Source organism: Pinus tabuliformis, chromosome 3_2 (assembly GCF_031772625.1).
Source record: "Pinus tabuliformis cultivar Carrire ecotype Pingquan chromosome 3_2, CPIR1, whole genome shotgun sequence".
Lineage (NCBI taxonomy): Eukaryota > Viridiplantae > Streptophyta > Pinopsida > Pinales > Pinaceae > Pinus > Pinus tabuliformis.
Window position 1 is genome coordinate 757,852,150 of NC_142302.1, and position 22,960 is coordinate 757,875,109.

The following is a 22,960-nucleotide window of genomic DNA, read 5'->3' on the forward strand; positions in this document are numbered from 1 at the left end:
ACGTCCATTCCGATTCGAGGCATTTTGGCTCTCCCATCCCGCCTTCAACGATCTCATCAGATCCACTTGGAACAACTTCCCAGCGCCAGAAGGATAAAAAATGTTCCAGTTTCAACAGAAACTCAAATTCCTGAAAGCCCAAATCAAACGCTGGAATCAAGAGACTTTTGGCAACATCTTTAAGGCTCAACAAGATCTAAACAAAGAAATGAGAGATCTCCAGCAACAGATAATCACAGAGGGATACAAGGACGGGACTTTGGAACTGGAAAGGCACATTCACAATCAATTGGAGGAGAGGAGAAAGCAGGAAGAAATTCTTTGGAAGCAGAAATCTAGGATTCGATGGCTGAAAGAAGGCGAAAGGAACACTAAATTCTTCCACAGAACTACAATTCAAAGAAGAATGCACAATACCATCTCTTTCATACAAAAGCAAGGAGGGGAAAGAGTGGAAAACCATGCAGAGATTGAACAGGAACTCATCAGTCACTTCCAGGAGGTCCTTCAAGAACCCCAAATTGATAGACGACCAGCTATAGAAAAGATCACTCAAAATGTGCCAAAAATTATCACAGAAGAACACAACCATCTCCTTCTTCGACCTATAACGCCTCAGGAGGTGGATCTGGCTATGAACCAGCTTAAGGAGGGCAAAGCTCCTGGTCCGGATGGCTTCACCACTACTTTCTTCCACTCTTTCTGGGATCTTATAAAAGAGGAAGTGTGGCAAGTGGTGGAGGAATCGCGCACTCTTCATTGGCTGCTGCCCTCTCTTAATTCAACTTTTATCGCCCTCATACCCAAAGAAGAGAGCACCCTCACTCCGGACAAATTTCGCCCTATTGCTCTTTGCAATGTCATATACAAGGTTATATCTAAAGTCATTGCCAACAGGTTGAAGCCGCTTCTGCCCTTGCTCATATCGCCTGAACAATCTGGATACGTTGAAGGATGACAAATCTTGGACGGCATTATCCTCACTCATGAGATCATACACTCCCTCAAGAACACCAAACAGGCAGGTATGATTCTCAAGATTGACCTTTCCAAAGCTTTTGATAAGTTAAGTTGGACTTATATTCAAAAAATGTTAAATGCCTTTGGTTTCTCACCAATGTGGGTTCGCTGGATTCAGAGTTTAATTTCTACAACCTTCTTCTCAATCCTCATAAATGGCATTCCCTCTCGACCTTTCAATCCCTCCAGAGGCATCAGGCAAGGAGATCCCCTATCCCCATTCCTTTTCGTTCTAATGGCTGAAGGTCTGGGTCGCCATATCAAGCAAGCCCTTCTCTCCCAGCATCTCAAAGGAATATCCATTCACAATTCTCCAGCCATCACTCATCAACAATTCGTTGATGACAACATGCTTTTCGGGTACCGTTCTGTTCAGGAAGCCTCCATCTTTAAATCCCTCTTGAATGATTTCTCTGATGCTTCAGGAACAAGCATAAATAAGGCAAAATCACAGATTTTCTTTTTTCACACCCCTCCTATTACTCAACATGCTATTGCCTGCATTCTCGGCTTCTCCATAGCCTCCCTGCCTTCCAAATACCTGGGTGCCCCCCTTATAGACTCTGCAATCAAGCACGCCTCCTGGCGTATGCTCCTTGAGAAACTTGAATCTCGTCTCACTTTATGGACTCACAGAACTCTGAACATAGCTAGTAGATTAGTGCTAATCAAAGTTGTGCTTCAGGCAATGCCTCTCTATCTCTTCTCAATCCTGGCAGCGCCTAAATGGGTCCTTAAAAAAATCAGAGCTCTACAACGCAATTTTCTCTGGGGTGCATCTGGCACAAATCGCAAATGGGCCCTAGTCAAATGGACCACAGCATGCAAGCCAAAAGAAAAAGGGGGCATAGGTCTGCGAGATCCTAATCATAGTAATGAAATCATGGGCGCAAAAATATGGTGGCAATGGCTCTCTACGCCCAATAAGCCTTGGGCAGCCATCTGGACAGCCAAATACGCCAATCACAGACCAGTGGAGGAGCTTATTAGATTCACTCCTATTGAAAAAGGATCGCTAATTTGGAATGCTGCTAGACAACACTTCTTGTTGATCCAACAACACAACTTTTGGGAAATTACAAATGGTAGCACTGCCCGGTTCTAGATGGACGCCTGGAATTAGCTCCCAAAGCTCAACAGCATCCTCAGCCCACCTCCTTGCCAAGAATGGGAGGAGAAACAAAAGGAATTCGTTAAGAAACAGTGGATTCTGGAGACAGAACAAGGGTACAGACAACAGAAGCAGATCGACAAGCTGATCAGAAATGCAGATAACCAGACTAAAGAGGTCTTGGAGAGTGAGCTCCAAAAATGTCACATTAGATATTCTGAAGGCAAAGATATCTTGAGATGGGGATATACCCCTAGAGGCTCCTTCACCACCAAAGAGGCATACAAAATTATATGCAAAGACTCAATGCCTCTCGATCCTATCTGGGGAAGAATCTGGGCTCCGAGTATTTGGCCCAAAGTATCCTTATTTCTCTGGCTCACTGGGCACCGGAAAATCCTAACTTGGGACAATTTAAGGAAAAGAAACATTCATGGGCCCTCCATTTGTCCCAATTGTCATTCTTAGGAGGAATCGCTTCAACATCTCTTGGACTCATGTACTTTGGCCAACCAACTGTGGGAGAAGGCCAGCTTCCGTTGCCAAAGAAAATGTCGAGTGTCCGAGGATATTATCAACTCCATTCGCCATTGGCACCAAAGCCCTTATAAAAGCGCACTTCTCAACCAATTATGGAGAATAATACCTGGCCTTCTCCTATGGACAATATGGAAAGAAAGGAACAAGCGTATTTTCAAAGACCAAAGCACTCCTTTAGAAATCATTTGGGGCAACTTCTGTCTCAATCTGAAAGAGACCTTGGCGCTTCAATCTTGGCTTCCGAATGACTTTCCCACGCTGGCAAATGAGGCAGCCATTTGGGAAAACTGGAACATACAACTCCCTCAAGGAACTCCCACTCACAGACCTTCAGAAAGCATAAACATCAGAAAGCACTTCTGGTCCCCCCCTCCAAGGCATAGTTTCAAACTCAACTTTGATGGAGCATCTAAGGGCAACCCCGACAAAGTTGGATTTGGAGGCATTTTCAAAGATCATAAGGGTTTGCCACTCCTAATTTACTTTGGCACCATTGGATGGGACACGAATAACTCAGCTGAGCTGGAGGGTCTCTGGCAAGGAATACTCCTTTCCCAGCAACATGGCTTCCATCCTCTGGAGATAGAAGGTGACTCCCTAATCCTCATCAACTTGGCCAACCAACTTCTCAATGGGGCTCATGCGCATAAAATTGCCAACAGTTGGAGACTTGAAGCCAAACTGGATGCCATAGAAAAATTGCTCAACACCAACCAAGCAATCATATTCAATCATGTTAAGCGAGAAGGCAACAAGGTCGTTGACCTACTGGCCAACCTGGGAGTGGAAAATGGGCATTCTCTTCTCACTGGAGCTCTAGACATAATTCAAAATCATGATCAAGAACAAGAATGCAAAATTCTGGTCCAAAAGGATGCAGCTCCCCTGGATGCGGGTGCCATACCAGGGTGTTAACGAGATGGGACTGGGGTGGGGTGAGGTGGGACGACACCTACCTGCCTTGTACCGCATAGATAATTTCCAGACGAAGGAAGAACCTTGGCATTTGGGGATCGCAGGGTTCCCTGGCTTCACCTCAAGCAGCTCTGATCCTCCCAGCCTGTCCTCCGATATGTCTATCACCTCCGCACCTTCTGGACTGCACCGAACCTCGGCTCTCTTCAATGCCATAGTAATGGTGGGTGCTATTCAAGTGAGGACTGAGGGAGATAAATTTAGGCTCAGCCATGGGATTGCTATGGAGCCTTTGTTGTTTTATCAGTCTGGTTAGGGTCTGTATGGTGCTAGCTCTAGCGGATTGAAAGGGGCAACTAAGCTAGAGCTAGGCTCTGGTAATCGTGAGGAGATGCCTCTGTCAATTCCCTGGCTTCTCTCTAGGGCCTCTGGCCCTCGTTTGGATGACTATTTGATTCACCCATGCTTGTTCATCGTGGTTGCCTGGCCTGTTTTTCATAGCGCCATTGCTGTTTTCTCTATGCCCCGTCTTCGCCACAAAATGAGGTGCCACAGGGGTACTCCTCGGCTTGCGCCATCCAGCCCGTCCTCCCATTCTCCCTCCCTCTCTAGTGAATTCATAGTCAGCCATTACCCTCGCACTCGCAGTGGGAGAGGGCGTCTTCATCTACCCAGCCATTACCCTGAGCCCCATTCTCCAGACTCCACGTCTTCTCCCTCATTTGGCTCTGTGATTTTCACCTTCAATTGCTCTCTGAATCGTCCAAGGATTACAGCTCACATTTCGGTGTTCTTTCATGAGGAAGCCCAGGTGGGAGAGTCTAGCTCACATCAGGAGGTCCCTGGCTCTGTCTCTGCGCCGAATCTGTTCTCTTTGCAGGCTTCGGAGGTTCAAGCTCACAATGCTCTTGATGTGGTGATGGTGCTGACGGATCCTGGTCCTTCTGAAACTGAAGCTGCTTGTGCAAGGGATCTACCTGATTTTGGTTGGTGCAGAATTGTGGAAGAGCCTCCTGATGATTAGCTCGCTCTCTGTTGCTTTTGTTTCATGTCATGCAGCCCATAATAGTGGGAAAATTTTTGTTCAAGCTGATTCGTGGGTTCATCTCTGCAAGTTTTTGTGAATTTCTATAAGTTCTGTAATATCAAGAAGGTCAACACTTGTTCCCCTGTGTGGGATTTGATAACTGGTTCTCGACTAAGTTCTTTGTCATGGGCAGTGTTTCTGATATTCTCTACCTCTCCTTCAGGGCAGTTGTTTTTTACTTCGGTCAAGATGTAATTTTACCCCTTTAATGTTAATAGAGTAATTTTATTTAGAAAAAAAAAAAACATAAATACCATGATTATATCATGCATAAAATCCACATATAAATCAGTACATTTACACATGTAAACCAAGGGAATGAATGTCTCATTAATGAATGAAATAAACCAACCGAAGATGGGACTACCACGTTCCACTAGACCATATATTGGCTAAGCCAAGTCTCTCTTCATCCAATCACCGCCATGCCATATTCCAAGCATGAATTGGGACTCATAGAACAAACCAAAGAGAACTAAACACTCATGATGTCACTGGAGTTCTTCACCTACACCATGAGGAATTTGAGTACCTCCTAGTCTCTCAAGCTTTACAATAATCCATAGTGTGATCCAAGGATCACTAGGCCCTACACCAAGACACACTCTCCAAGCTTTACCATACATCCATCCTAGGACTACTAGGCCAAACGGAGAGGAATCCACCTCTTGGCTTACCATATATCGTGCCATTCACCAGCTAGGATTCCTAGGCCCACCAAGGAACATAATCCTAAATTTACCACAACCCACATTCTAGCTTAGGGGTTACTAGGCCAGTGGCTTTACCATGATCCACAGTCTAGTTAGGGGACCACTAGGCCATGTGTTTGTCATTTTGGAGATGCACCCCACTCAACTTTGAATCCATCTGGCCATCCCACATCAACCGAAGTACGGGAACCCATCTCATCAAGGCTATCAGGAAATGGCAAGGTTAGGATAAAGAACACCATCACACTTGGAAAAACCAATTACATTATAGAAAAGAACCACATGAAATACCATGCATCCCAAATCCAGCAAGGAAAATACACATGCAAATCAATACCTACAACGAATCCTGCTATAGCTACTTCATCCTGCGTTTCCCTACTTGATCTTTGCTTCCTCTTGCCTTCTTTTCCTTTCCTGCTCCAATGCCAAAGTGCTCCAAGAAACTCTAAGTCTCCAAGGGTATGAGAGAGAGAGAGAGAGAGAATAGAAGAGAGCTCCAAAACTGAACTGATCCAGCGTGCCCACTGATCTTCAGAAGCCTTTTTATCAATGCAGACTTTATTTCTTCATATTCAAATATTTTCGTTCAATTTCCTCCTCACATGCAACCTGTGACTTTTCACCTTCCTTTTCTCCTATTTTTCATTATTTTCATAAATAAAATGCCAATAAATGCCTCATGCCTTTCCAAAGCCTTAGCCATTTCCTTTTCCAATTTCCTTAGCCATAAACAACCGAATGAACACCAACACCAGGATGTCCTACCCAACATTCATCTTGGAATACATATCCTTTTGACCGTGGTCTTATATATTTTAACATGAGATTTTCACGAGGACTATTACAGAACCCTCTCCCTTGGGGGAACACCGTCCTCAGTGTTCAATGACACCTATAACCAACAAGACTACTGAAAACAAAACATACTACTCATGGAGCTTTATAACATAGTTTGTTTCAATATTTATAATGAATGACTCACTCAAAAGAAAAACATCATGACAACATGACTAGATAAAAACCATACTGCGTATTGGAGATTTATAACACATCTCAATACATTATTTACAATAACCACATATACACACATGCACATTTGCTAAACCAACAAATAAAAGGATACGATGCCCATATCAATCAACAAGGGAATCCAGAGGATCACACCTCCACCCTCAAAGTAACACTAGGATTCACCTCCTTCCTAGGAAGTCTAGAATCCACTGCGAAGTCAAATCTGCATCCAATGTCTAGCGCTATAATCTTATGCCACTTGTCCTCTCAGTGAACAGTTACTGACTCATTATTCCAGGACACACTCCCAATGTGCATCTAATTTCCATTTGGAAATTCCAATGACCAAAAAAAAATCTATTCCCAACCTTCCCTTCTCTACTACATAGTCCCTTGGGAAATCTGGTCAATCCCTTCCATGCAGTCACTCACCTTCCAAGTTCAGCCGGCACCCCCATCCCGGGCAGTCCATCCCTTGGCAAGGATTCCTCGCATTGGAATATACAAAAACCAAGGCATATCCTTGCCTCAAAACCATCATACCAGTCGTAGGATGCTCATGGAAATCAATGGACATTATTGTGTACAAGTGTCTCACAACAGCTCTTCTCCTAAATACTTTACCAACAAACTGTAGCATTTTCCAATTTCTTTTGTTGCTGTTTCTAATGCTTGTCGTCAGTTTCAACCACTGAACTGAGCTTCTCATGCTTTCTTGTACCAAGAAAATAACTTCCATTAGATTTAAAATAAATTGAAATAAATTCACATCAAAACTCATTAGTAGCTTGTCAATAAGGTACACTTGCAATCAGTTTACTTCCTGTCACAACAAATCAACTAGCATCTTTGACCAAATCATCATGTATAAACATATCACCTCAGATTAGCTCAAAACACAACCATCGTAGATCAAAATCATAAATCAGAATCATAGGTTACATGTAATCATTATAAACTAGAATCATAAATCACATGCATAATAAAACTTAAATAAAATGCTGATATTTATCCTTTCATTAATCCTTAGCTTCTACCTTTGTCTTTATTCTATATGCACTCCAGATCAGTTTCCACACTAGAAAAACACCCAATTCCTTCTCCTAAACCATGTGCATGTACATAGTGAGCATCACACATATACAATCATACACTACATACAACAACATGCAATACATTCACCTACACATGACATACAACACATACACCTACACCCGGTGTACAACACAACACAAATACGTATATATAGTGCAACACAATGAATGCATATGTCACGATACCATGACTACACAATGCACATACATAGTATCGCATGCCCGCAACACATCATGTATGACATGCACTCAATCCCACATGTACACTAGTACCACATGCACAAAGCACCACTTGCACAATGTGTGCACAACATCACATATACATGACACCATCTATACAATGTGTACATAATGCCACATGTACACTACACCATCGTACAAGATGTACACAATACCACATGTACACAGTACCACTTGCACGATAGGTACGCGACACCACATGTACAAAATGCCACATGCACGACATGTACACATCACCACCTACACACAGTGCCACTTGTACAAGATGTACACAACACCACATGCACACAACACCACTTGTACAATTATGCACACAACACCATATATACATAGAGCCACAGGTAAAACATGCAAGCAACACCCCCTGTACATAGCACTGCATATCTAACATGTACATAACATCATCTATACACAACATTGCATATCCAATCATGCACAAAACACCATATGCAATATTCACACAACATTATCTATACCATCTTGTACATAACATTGCATAAACAACATGTACACACACTATATATACACAACACCGCATGTGCACACATAATAGATGCAACATGTAAAACATATACAACAAATGCACAATAGTAGTACCACAAATCCAAAACCACAGTGTCCTTACCAAGAAACCTTACTCCCAGTGTCTTATCCATGCTTATCCTAGCATGTTGCAAACCACATTGCTTTCACCTTGCTGATGTATCCCTTGGTATAACATGTCCATAACATAAGCATAGGCATAATACAAGCATACAATATAAATTCATATTCACATGATACTAACCTCATATATTTGTCATGACTACTCTTTGCACTTGATTCCACATAGCAAGGAACTTATTCATGTCATTTGCCTGCATAAACAATCATTCCACCACAAGAACGATTCTTGATGATCTGTCAGACAGTGACATAGATACATGGATACATACATACATATATGTAAACATTAGCAAAAAAAATCACGATCCTGTCAGACAACAATATGCATACATACATATATATACACATAAATGTTAGCATTAATAATCATGATCCATGACGACCCTGTCAAACATGACATACATACATACCTACATGTATGCATATATAAACATCAGCATAATCATGATCATAACATAATTACCATATATCAAGGTCAAGGTTTAAGGGAACTTCCTTTATTCATGCAACACATGCGCAACATTAAGAATGCTCATTCCCAACACAGCCAAGGCATCTAACACCTCATATCCATTTTCTTTACCTTTTTGGTTACGTTTCTCACAACTTTACTGCCACCTTCCTTTTACCATAATGGACCCAGCCAATCAAACCGATTTTTATAGTCTTACCTTCTGCTATGCTTACTCATCCACTGAGCTTCATCTATGTCTTACATTACCTGTTGGGTACCACACAGAGCTCCCCAAGCCCCATCAACTTTCCTCTTTCCCAACCAATTCCCAAGACTCAAAACAATAAAAGACAAGAACAAAAACAACAAAAAGAATACCATGAATTCCAAAAGCAATACAACACTGCAACAAAGTGGCATAGATATGCACCAGACATAATATAAATCGCAAATCAAGCACAACAATCACAAAACACCAAAATCACAATATTAACAACAGACACCATGACTCAATCACCATGGTTCCGAAGGAAAGCTCGACCTAAGCCTTCTTTGAGATTTCATGGAAACCTCTTTTGCCATGCAACTCCCTGCATCATGATATCACTAGCACATAATTGTTAGTGCATAAATAAACAAAACAGTACACCACCTACCTCATGTTGTTGTGTCAAGCATGTTGGTTGCAACTAAACACATCCATGCCATCTCTCAAGGGAATTCAATCCTTTTACAAATCCACCTGTAACTAAAGACTAGCTAATATACCTGTCAAGTACATGTTCTAGAATATAACATGTATCCACATAATGTTAGACAAGATTAAGGTTAAGAATACTTCCTGTATGCAAAGAAATCATTCATTTCGAATTAGGGTTTCGAAACATAGCGAAATGAATTCTTGCCCAATTACTTTCTTTGACCTTTTCCTTGCTGCAATTGAGTGCTACTATGCAGTGTCACATCACCTGACTAATAGTGATATAAACACATCAACTATTACCTTCTCAAGCTAATACAATCATGATTCCTTCAACTATTCACTCTTGTCAACCACATATTCCAAATATCAATACAATCATATCTATCAATTTGAAATCAACATTTAGCAAGACTAACAATCATGTCATAATCCATAGTCAACTCATAGTCATTAGACATAATGCTACAACTATCACCTACTTAAACGCAAGTACATATCAATTGTCTCGACACATATGTATTAGTGCAATCATCTTAAAACAACATCATTTCTTCATGCATCCGTATAGAATCATACTCATATCATGCAATTAATCAAAGATTGAAGCAAGCTATGAATGCACCATGTCAGATAAATCAACTAGATGACATAATAGGCACCAAACACTCAAACACCAAATAGACGACATAATCAACAATGAACCACCCAATATACTACATAAGAAAACTCATATCTTAGTGTATTTAAGGGGAGGCTATCTTGTCTGCAAAATCAATCTAGGTTAGCATGATACAAATTCACAACATATCAACTCAAACATAAATCATGATATCCATAATAGTAACTAACTAACATGTTCACACCATAAGCTCATAAGCATTTGTAGTTCATGCATAACAATCACATATGTACAATCAATTTATATTAGTATGACACCATATCACAAATATGTTGACTCATCCCTGAATATCACAACCATAACCATCTGCATAGATCAAACCAGGTTAACACAATACATATAACATCAAGATCTTCAATAAAATGAACATAACCATCATGCATATGACCAATCCAAATTACAACATCAAGATCTCAATGAAATAACCCTAATCATCAAGTTATCTAACATAAAACAAGAATAACAATGCATACAACCATAGATTACCATCATTCTTGACTATCTAACACATGTGCATTCATCATCTGTTATGTATGTAACCATAACATCAAAATACATGTACATAAACCTAATGCATATTGATCCGAACTTAAATAGGAATGCAACAACTTACATATATAATCATAGAAACAAAGACGAAATACAAAAAATCTTCATTTAATTAATTGAAAAATATTGAACTATGCTTACAAACAAAATGGAAATAAGATAGCTCACGCGATGGTAGCTTGTCTTTGAGAAGAGATATGGCAGCTACATGCCTTTGAACTTTGTTACAATGAGGCTTAAGGGTCTATTTATTATTGAAAACATGAGAAAACCATAAACATCCAAAACCTTAACCCCCGGAGATGTAAGACCAAGAGTTTGTCGGTCTCGTTGAGGTTAGTTAGGCAGCCAACTTTCGGGGGTCGTAACTGGGTCATATTATCTCCGTTTGGCGCATTCGATACCTTGTTGTTGAGTACTATAGGTTTCGCCACAAGCTCCTGCCTATGACAATGGGCTTGCCGTGGACCCCAAAAAAGATGCCATTTAGGGGGTCAAAACTACTCCAGAAGTTCAGGACCTAAAAAAATGCTAAAAATAGTAAATGCTAAAATGAACAAAGAAACAAATGAAACTGACTGGGGGGTCTAGGTGGAATAGGTGGGTGGCCACCAATATCCACCTAGATCATTCCTCCCCCCTTAAGAAGAAATGGTCCCCATTGCGTGTAGAGCCTCCATGAGGTGAGGAAATTTTTGTTGAACCTGGTCCCTCATGAACCACTTTCCCTGGTGGAGGAGTTGGATTTCTTTGACAACTCAATATAATTGTATCCTCTATTGGTGAGTGTTCTTGATCTATGTGTCCATGATCTGATGAGTTATGACATGTTCCATGCAATCCGGGTTGAGCTCTGTTGGTGTGAGTTGTTTTACAATGTCAGAGGTGTCCAACAATGGTGGAAAGTATGGTTGAAGGTGATCTACATTGAACACTGGGTACAGACCAAGGAACGATGGGATGTTGAGCTTGAAGGCATAATCATTGATGACCATGGTGATGGTGTATGACCCATATCGGAGCGGGCGAAGCTCGCGGAGGGGTCCAACAAGGTGCTGCTTCTACAAATGTCGCCAAACATTGTCACCCACCTGGAACTTGTGCAACACTCGATGTTGATTATGGCATTGCTTGTACTTAGCATTGGCTCTGTCCAAAATATCATGGACCTATTAGCGGATGTGTTGAATGTGCTCAATGAAGCTGTTAGCCCTTTCGGATTTAGACTCAACGTGAGTCGAATCTACCTGAGTGGTTGGAAATGGTATGGCCACATCAATGGGGCATAATGGATGAAATCCTAGCCCTACCTGAAAGGGTCTGTGGCCTGTTGAGCTATGGAGAGCTCTGTTGTAGCTGTGTTTGACATCAGGGATAATTTCATCCCACATGAGTTGATGCTTCGAGTTGTACATGTGCAGAATGTGTACGATAATCCTGTTGACAACCTCTGTTTGGCCATTAGTTTGGGGATGGAAAGTCGTGGAATTAGTAAGTTTTGTATCCAACATCGATCAAAGACTTGACCAAAATTCACTTAGGAATATATTGTCTCGATCTGAGACAATGGACTGTGGGATCCTAAAGTGTACCCACACTCGCTCAAAGAAGAGCTTAGAAGTGGCATTTGCTATGATACTCTTCTTCCATGCCGCCATGATGACGATATTAGAGAATCTGTCAACAACCACAAAAATGCAATCATTTTCATGCTTAATACAAGGAAGGCCCGACATGTAATCCATGGAGACAAATTCCCAAGGCCTGCTAGGAGTAGGTAGAGGATTAATCAAGCCTTTCTTCTTGATGGTTGATTTGGCAATGGCACAGGCGGTGCAAGATCTAATGTACTTCCCAACATCCTGACGAAGTTTCAGCCAATAAAAACACTTCTGCAATACTGCCAATATTTTCTCTACTCCGAAATGTCCAACGACTCGACTGTAGTGCGCCCCCCAAATCATCCTGGCATGCTTACTTGAAGGAACACAGATGTGTCCCAGGTGGCATAACATTGGATCCTCAAGGTGAAAATTTGAAACTTGCTTCCTTTCCAGGTGTTAGAGTCGGTCTAGTTATCCCTCCATCAGAGATCAAAGCTCTTTTGCATTTCATGATTAGGTGTCCCACCAGTTTTGATCAGTTGCATTTCGTTAGGCATGCCATAACTCTGATGGAGTGGGTTGTGTCATTCATTCCCCTCGTGCTTGGCACTGCGAGTTCAGGCCTGTTTATTAAAATAAGTCTTCAAAGGTCATTTACAATCATGTTTTAAATTTTTAGGTCTTAGGTCTAGGGTTGAGTCAATTTTGTCTTGAAAAGTCTTAGAAGACCAGCAGGCCAGAGGGATGACTTTGATAGATCATCACTTCAATAATTTTCATCATTGTACAACTGAATTAGGACTTCTCTTCAAAACTCTGTTTTGAAGATAAGTCGCCATCTCATTTTTGTAAAAAATTGTCAAAATTTTCAGTTCTTCAATCGTTCAAGTGCAGCCTTGGTCTCCTTTGCCAAAGCATATCAAAGCTATTCCTGCAAAAAAATATCAGAGAAAATCATTATTTCAACCAATTTTAAAGGGGAAATCAAAAAGGTCAAAGCCTATTAATTATCAAAAAGTGTCAACAGCCAAACATAAGAAAATGGGTTTTAGGTTAAACAAAAATCAACAAGGAGTCTATATGAAGATATTTCTCCTCATTTGCAACCCATTCTACATTCCAAAAGCAAAGAGCATTGTGTTAAGGCGATTTTGTGAATTTGAGGGCAAATCGGGCAGTTTCCAGGGCGCGCTATGCATCAGGTTGGGCACGCTACGCATCAGTGGCGCGCTACGCATCAGGCTGAAATTTTCAGTGTAATTTTGCACGGGTGCTACGCATCAGGAGTGCGCGGCGTGTTGGGTGATGTGCACTACGCGTTGAAGTGTATGCCCAGAAACTTGGCCAGAAAACACTAAAATGCCTCTTCTCAAGCATCAAATCATAGGTAGGCTTACATTCACGGCTTGTTCTTGGTTTTTGGACGGTTTATGTAAAAGATTATGATATATTTGCTATGGAAAACCAAGTATAAAAACCCTCCTTGTCCATTAATTTGCTGTAAGAATTTAAATGCCAAGATTGCTGTAGGGTTTCAAAAATAAATGTTAACCAAGGTTCTCATTTTCCTATTTCCTTTTGATTCCCCATCCCCTATATTCATCAATATTTTCCCCAATAATTCCTCATAAAACCCTACACTATTCTCCCTCAAATCTTAACCCCTCCCTTCTAATACAAACACATTTTCCTACCCTACCTCATCCCAAACCCTAAAACTTCAAGATCTTCATGTCCCTTCCCTTCCCTAAATTCCTTGTTTTATTTCCATTGTCCCCATTTCCCTAATGTTTCCCCTTTCCTAACATTTCCCTTGTATATTTGTGTCCCCTTGGTCACAGCATTTTGAGAAAAAGCAAAAGTCTACAATCAAATTTTGCACACAGTTGTATATCAGCATATATAACATGTCAGAGACCGAGTCAGCTTATGAGCAGGATTATGATAGTGATTCTACACCAGAGGTAAGTGTGCCAAGGAGGTATCACAAAGGTGGCAACGGTGGTCGGCATGTCAGGGAGGAGCCTACCTCTTTGGCTCAATTGCAAGCTTGTCCACTTGCAATGGACTGTTTTCGGTATCTATCATGTTTTGAATACTGTGAGCGGATCTCACAAATCCAACATCATCGGGAACTAGTCTGTTTATTTGTTCTACATTTACAGGATGGTCATGTAAACCTTGCCGGGGTGAATTTCACCTTGTCACCTGAGACTATTGCGCAGGCCACTGGGATACCAAATGTAGGGGAGGAATGGAGTAAACGCCAGCAGTTAGACAGATTTCACTATGAGCCATATATTAAGCCCGGATGTGTAAGACACTTGACTGCAGTTTTTCCTTTCAGATTCCTAAGGGATGAGTATGCACCATTGATGAAACTCATCATTCGATATTTCAGTTACGAGGGCAGATTCTCACGTCTCTACACGTACCATGTCCGTTTATTGATGCATTTTACAAGGATACGTATGATGAACATTCCATTTTTCATGTGTCGCAACATAGAGAGGATGGTGCCTTTAGTATAAAGGAAGAGCCCAGCACATCAACATAAAAGCATCTATCATTATGCATTGATCAAAATCATAGTGATGCATCAGTTGGCACAGCAGGGCATTACTTGGGAAGATTTTACTTCTCGTGACCTTTTCACAGTGCCACAGCCACCTCCTGAGATTGTTCATGACGAGGGAGGGACTTCACATCAGTTTGATATTCCTGAGATAGATCATGTCAGCACTCCAGCATGTGTGACATATCAGCGAGGACATAGGGCCTTATTTGCATCTACACGACAAGTACTATCTCCACCCGGGGTGGAAGGGGTCTCGTTGACTTCTTCAGCACAATGAGTGTTATCTCCACCTCGTGTGGAAGGGGCCTCGCTTTCGACAGCAGCACCGCAGGTACAGATAAGGGCAAGAAACCCAAGCATGAGGAGAGGCCTTCAGGTGAGCCATCAGGTTTTGTTACTAGTCATGATGAGACAGCTTCATATATCAGGTATCTAGAGCAGTGCAATAAATAGTTAGAGGACGAGCACACACTTATAGAGCTGCAACGAATCCGTAAAGACCGTAGGTTAGCCCGTAAAAGACCGGGTGATTTGACACCTGTTGCGCGGCAATTTGTACTTGAGAAGGTCAACCGACACTTGGAGGGGTTGTTGGCGAAAGCCAATAGAGACAAAGACTTGCTTTGTCACATGAAGAATCATTACTGGGCCCGCATTCATGTTTGCAAAGCGAAAATTAAGATCCTTAAGAGGCGATTGAGAAAGGCACTAAAACGGCGGAAAAGGCCCGATCCACTCCAAATTTTGGCCGAAGCCTCTTTGACTGAACATAGTACTTGATTGGGGACACCCAGCCCAAATTTCAAGAAATTTGGGGAAAATTTTGTCAATTTTGAAATTTTTATGTAAAAAACAGGTTTTTGGGCTCAACGCGTAGCGCGCCGTGCGCTACCCTGAAGATTGGGAGGTCCAAATCACGAAAGGTTTGCATTTTTGGATTTTTCATGATGAAATACATCTGCTCAGCCACTGCCAAGGCATTTCATCAAGGTTTGGGTCCCCAAAAGGTCAAAAAACATGCAAAAAATGACCTCACTGCCCCTTTTTGGACACACAGGTAGCAGCCTTGGGAGAATGCACTTTTGGAGGGGCAAATGGACATCAAATTGGAAAATTCCACTTGGGTTGGAAAGTAGACATCTGGGGCTTTCCAACAAGCCAACCTAAGCTCAATTTGGATGCCGAGAAGTGCCCCAAAAGTAGGTGGAAAGGCGCGCTACGCGTAGGGCTCAGGCGCGCTATGCATCAGGAGTTTTTGCACATTTTGCACCTTCCAGCTCAAGAATTCGCCCAGTTTTGACCAGTTTTGACTTGTGATGGGATTTTTCACCCTCCTTGACATAAGTAATGTAATTTTATGTTGACTTGACACTTATTTACCTATTCTAGATGATTCATTCATAAAATAGCAAACATTTAATGAATGAATTGGTTTCCTAGCTTATAGAGGCAAGTTGTTTTGACTGCCTAGATTATAGTGCTTTGTTTAGAATTGGTTGAAACAGCTCCTAGGATGATGAGCTCGACCCCTAGAGGCAAGGGAATGTGTTAGCTTGCCTATATTATGTATTTTCTTAGTCATTTTCATGGTTGGACTCTTTGGGAAGAGGCTCTGAGACTTTATTGTACATTTTACTTCAGCATTTTAGCAAAGGGAAGACCAGGGATTTGCAGCACTATTTCGAATTCTTGTGGCTTTATGTCTTGATGATGTGCTTCTTTCAGTACTTTTAAGTTTGTTATGTGTATCATTTTCCTTCTCTCATCTTCTGCAATTGAACAAATGAAGTGTTAAGGTAGAATCCATAAATTTGCCATGCTCTGCCTTTAAATTTGTTTAATTTTCCATGTTTTCTTCAGTTTAAAGAGAACCCTTGTGCTTGCTTGCTCTCCTTAGCTCCTCAACTGTCTGATCTATTCACCTCATCACTTTAAAAGCATCAAAACAATTGCCTACCTTGCTCCAATCAGACCTCTGCAGAAACTGTGTCTCATCCCCGCACCCAAAATTGCTTTTCCCTTTGATTCGACAAAAATCCAAAAAAATCACCTTTAAACCTCTGCACTTAATATCTAGCCTAAGATCAGTATTCCTTATTGGTCATCTCAGCCCCTTTGATTACCTTTTGCCGAGATTGACCGGAGAGAGCCCTCTCCTGTCCTCGTAGGGCTAGCTACGAGGTTGAGCGTGGTTTGATGTGGCCTCGAGTTTTGTCTTCCTCAACCTGAGGCAAATTCGAACGCTAACATAGTGGCGACCATACTGGGGATGAAATCTCAATGGTTTTCTTGCTGATGAGTTTGTTTCACAAGTCTTAGACGGAGCCTGAAGTTATGCCAGGTAGCCTTCGAAACGCTTTTGCTTTGCATTAGCGAAAGTAGATAAACGCTGCTTCAGTCAATCTCCGGTTAGCTTGTGAAACCTGTTTTGCAAATCACCCCAGTACTTTTGTTCGTTCTAGACCTTTGGATGATTGAGTCTAGAAAACGATTGGCTGAATTATTTTAATTCTTTTGATCTTCTGATAAACACACTGGCTTCAAAAAGACATACGAGAGCTAATCCAGATCCGAATCCACCTCCTATTTACGAAAATCCAAACTTGATTAGAAAAATCCTCCGTCAAGAAAGCTCGGCGACTCCCTTGGTTAAATCTCATTCATGTCCTGCAATTTTTGAGTATCTTGAAGAACTTGATTTTGATGAGAAATTTGAATTGTCGCTGTTTAAAACTCAATCCGAAAGTGCACTTGATTCTCTAGTTCCAAATCCTGACTTTGCTGCAGCTCTTAAAGTTGAAAAACATAATAAATTAATTGAAAATTTTATCTTGAGGCACCTTCAGAGTGACATTCAGGCTGAAAGTATTGCTGATTTCTTAGAAGCTGCATCTGTGAATATTGGATCTGCTGTCACGGCTTCTGCTTCGAAAAATCCCACCGAACCGCCTTTCATTCCCACCATTCCTGTGCAACCTATAATTACTTATTCAGAATCTGCAGCTAATTCCCCTCCTTCATCCCACATCGCTTCAACCCCACATACACCACCTCATTCTCCTCATACTTCGGTTACATCTTCTCCACCAACTACTCCTAGACCAAATCCGCCTAGAGTAATGGCTGCTCGGTTTGCTCCTCTCGCTCTCCCTCAAGATTTGCATGATATGCCCGCAGATTATCAGAGTAAGATTCCTTTATTCGATGGCACTCCTCAAAGTGTGTCCGCTCAGCAGCACATAGACAAAAGGGCAAATTTTTGTGATTTATATGAGATTGATGAGGAGGATGTAACTATGCGGCTGTTTGTGCAAACATTCAGAGGAGAGGTAATAAAATGGTTCAGAGGCTTGGGAGCCAGAAGTATACCTACGTTGGCTGAACTTCAGAGACAGTTTCTAGATCGTTGGGAACTCAGAAAGGATTCACTTTAGATCAATGCCGAGTACAATAATATCAAACGCAATCATGGTGAATCTGTCCAAGACTATATTATCAGGTTCAATACAGTTTATAATGCTATTCCGGATGATTTAAGACCATCTAGAAAATCAGCCCTTCTCAAATTCCCAGATAGTTTTGATCCAGAGATGGCTTATTCATTACGAGATAGAGATACGCCTACTTTAGAAGATATGCAAAAGATTGTTGTTAATGTTGAGGCAAATCTGAATGACAAGAGAGCACGGTTGAAGGTAGAGAAAAGAGTGACTATAAAGGAAGAATCTACATCAGAACCACCTTGGCTTCGTGAGATGGAAAAAATGTTCAAAATAATCAACCTTGACAAATCAGAACCGCAGATTCGTAATCCAAATTATCGTGGCCAGCAACAACCTCAGTTCAGAATTAAGCAGCGTGAACCAAGAATACAAGAGCTGGCATCCCAGCAACTGATCAAGACTCCTCTTTTGCAGAATTTTGTGAGTCAAGATTCAGATGAAGATGCTGATGTAGTAGGGGACCAAAATCACTTCTTTACTCCTGATGATCTGCCCGTTTACATCACTGAAGAAGAAGAGTATGGAGAAAGTTCAGGCGCCCAGCATGATGAAGATTTTATCTTAGCTAATGATGCAGATTTAGATGATTACCAAAGAGGATATTTGAATGCCTTGTCCACTCAACAGAAGCAGTATTCATTGAGGAACCGAGATGTGCCTATCAATCCGATTCAGAAAAGAAAAGAAGCTACAGCACCAAAGACGGATTCACCGATACCACAAAAAAAAGGAAAGGAGACAATTGATCCCACAACTAGCAAGATATCAGCAGCAGAAAAGATAAATCAGCCAAGTGTAATCAAAGATAGGAGGGAAGTTCCGGTCAAAGAAGTCGACAAAGTTTCAGCATTTAGTTTGGAAAATAAAATTTCCAAATTAAAGGTATCTATTCCTTTGACTGAAATCATGAAAAACAGCAGCTATCGAGGTCAAGTCTCTAAAATTCTGCATTTTGATCCCATGTTTGACACGGTGAACATTGAAGATGATCAGCCACAATTGATATTCGGGCCAGCATTAGATGGTGAGTCCCCTGATAGTGATGTTCCTCCCTTTTATATCAGTTTGAGATTGCATGAATATGTTTTGCACAATGCTATGTTCGATTCGGGTGCTTCGCACAATTTGATGCCAAAGGCGATCATGGAGAAGCCAGGGTTAGACATTACAAGGAAATATCATGATTTGTATTCATTTGATTCTAGCCGTATAAGATGTATCGGGCTCATCAAAGATTTGGTTGTTAGCTTAGACCAAATCCCAGCAAAGAATGTTTTGATGGATGTGGTTGTGGCGGACATTCCTCCACGTTTTGGTATGCTACTTTCAAGATCTTGGGGGGCTAAGTTGAAGGGCACTCTACAGTTAGACTTTTCTTATGCTACAATTCCAGTCTTCGGTCAAATGAGAAAGCTATATCGAGAGCAAAAGATGAAATACACGATAACCAGCAAAGAGAGGCCAATCAATCATCCTGTAAATTATGTACATACAGATTTGGAGTCATTTGTTTTATTTGCTGATAGTTTTAATGATCTAGATAGTCAGTTAGTTCAGGCGGAAGATATACCAGAGATCACTGAAAATTTCAGAGAAGTTCTGCAAAAGGAAAGAGGAGAAAAACAAGCTACTATGGAGCAATCAGCTAAGGATAAGGGGCAACAAACAGAAAAAACAGAGCTAACACAATTTCAACACTTGGAAGAAGATGAAGATGGTCTTTGGACCATGGATTTTGATGGCGCAGTAGGTAGTGATGGTGCTGGTATTGGTGTGTGGATTCGAAGTCCCTTTTCCGCTCAAGACAAAGTTCCAAGCAAGGTGAGAGTGTGTTCCTATAAACTAGCATTTGACTGTTCAAATAATGAGGCGGAATATGAGGCTCTCATTGCTGGCCTTAAGATTCTTAGAAAGCTGAAAGCGAAGAAGATTGCAGTCTATGGTGATTCCGAGTTGGTGATAAAGCAAGTTAAGGGTGAGTTTCAGGCCAAGCATCCTCGTATGAGGGCATATCAAAATGCAGTCTTAGATATTTTGAAGTTATTTTCTGATCATACCTTGACATGTGTGACTCGCACACAAAATGGTGTTGCTGATGGACTTGCTAAAGCAGCAAGTAATCTAAAAATTCCGATGAATCCTAGAAACAAGTTTGAGATTCATGTGAAACATCGTCCCACCGTCCCAGACAATTAGCAGTGTTGGCAGGTCTTTCAAGATGATGAAGATATTTATCAGTTTCTGCAAAATAAGGGTAAGTTCAAAGATACCTCAATAGATACTGAACATGATGATGGTAGTGATAATATACAAGTAAATCAAATGGACGTGTTGCAACTTAAAGATAACATTATTCCTAAGGGATTGATTCCTTTAGAGGAGCTTTTTGACCAAGATGATGTGGCCCGCAAACCGACATTAAGACCGACTGAAAAAGGTGTTGAAGAGGTAAACATTGAGACAACTGAGAATCCCAAGATGGTAAAGCTATCAAAGTCATTGTCACCAAAGGTAAAAGAAGAGTATATCAGATTGCTGTCTTCATTTTCTAATGTTTTTGTATGGGATTACTCAGCTCTGAAAACATATGACACAAATATCATTCAGCATACTATTCCTATTAAGCCAAATCAGAAGCCTTTTCATCAAAAGTTGAGGAGAATCAATCCGAAGCTGCTGCAATCAATTGAAAAAGAGGTAAACAGATTGTATAAGTCAGGAATCATTGTGCCTATCCGATTTTCAGATTGGATATCAAACTTGGTACCTGTAAGGAAGAAAACAGGTGAAATCCGTTTATGTATTGACTTCAGAAATTTGAATAAAGTATCCTTAAAAGACAATTATCCGCTGCCCAAAATGGACCATATATTGCAGCGAGTAGTTGGAGCATCAAGGATGTCACTACTCGATGGCTATTCCAGATACAATCAGATTTTAGTACATGAAGATGACCGTGACAAGACATCATTCACCACTCCATGGGGAACGTTTCATTATGCAAAGATGCCGTTTGGATTGAAAAATGCGGGCGCCACCTTTCAGCGCGCAATGGACGTGGCTTTCGCCAATGAGAAAGATGTGTTTTTGGTTGTTTATCTTGATGACTTAACCATGTTTTCAAATTCTGATGAGGAACATTTGTATCATTTGAAAATTGTTTTCCAAAAGTGCAGAAAATATGGCATTTCGTTGAATCCGAAAAAGAGTCTTTTCGCCATGGAGGAGGGCAAACTTCTTGGTCACATCATATCTAAAGATGGCATCCGTATTGACCCTACACGTGTTGAAGCCATTCAGCAAATTGAACAGCCACGGAACAAGAAAGAAATACAGTCCTTCAATGGTAAACCGAATTTTCTGTGTCGCTTCATTCCAAATCTAGCAGAGCATCTTAGAGAAATCACGAGCATGTTGAAAAAGGACAGTCAGGTAAAGTGGACCGAAGAGGCGGTGAAATCATTTAATTTAGTGAAGTTAGCTCTTTCTTCAGCTCCTATTTTGATCAGCCCCGACTATACTCAGGATTTTATTTTGTTCTCATTTGCTTCTGAGCATACTTTGGCAGCTGTATTAATGCAGAAGAGGGAAGGTGTTGAAAAGCCCATTGCTTTTTTCAGTCGGATTATAAGAGATGGAGCCTTAAAATATAACATCATTGAGAAGCAAGCACTTGCGCTTGTAAAGGCCTTGAAAGATTTCCGTGTGTATTTATTGCATTCCCATGTTCTAGCTTATGTTCCTAATGCAGCAGTTAAAGATATTTTAGTACAGGCAGATCCAGAAGGCAGGCGGGGTAAGTGGATTGCTGCGTTGCTAGAGTATGATGTGGAGATTAAACCAACCAAGCTGATCAAAGGTCAAGGACTCGCCAAGTTAATGGCTGAAACGAATTTGCAAGTTCTAGACATAAATTTGATTGCTGCCATGTCTGATGAAGATGAGGAGAATTCATCCGTTCAGGTATCTGAAATGTTTCTTTCTTCTCCTTGGTATGCTGACATTTTATACGTACTTCAGCATTTGTCTTCACCTCCCGGAATGCCTAGAAACAAAAGTAGAACATTGAAATTGAAAGCTGCAAAATTCTACATACTAAATTCTGCATTGTATTGGAAAGACCCTGGTGGAATGTTATTGAATTGTTTGGTAGAGGAGGAAGCCAAAAGAGTTCTGGAAGACTTTCATAGAGGTGACTGTGGAGGCCATCTGTTTTGGAAAACAACAGCGAACAAGATTCTAAGGGCAGGTTATTATTGGCCTTCATTATTTTCAGATGTATATAACGCTGTTAAGAATTGTCATGAATGCCAAATTTTCGAACGGAAGCAGAAACTACAGCCATTGCCTCTCAAACCAATTGAGGTCAGAGCACCATTTCAGCAGTGGGGATTGGATTTCATCGGGGAAATTCATCCGGCATCATCAGGACAGCATCGATGGATATTGACAGCCACAGACTACTTCACAAAATGGATTGAAGCAATTCC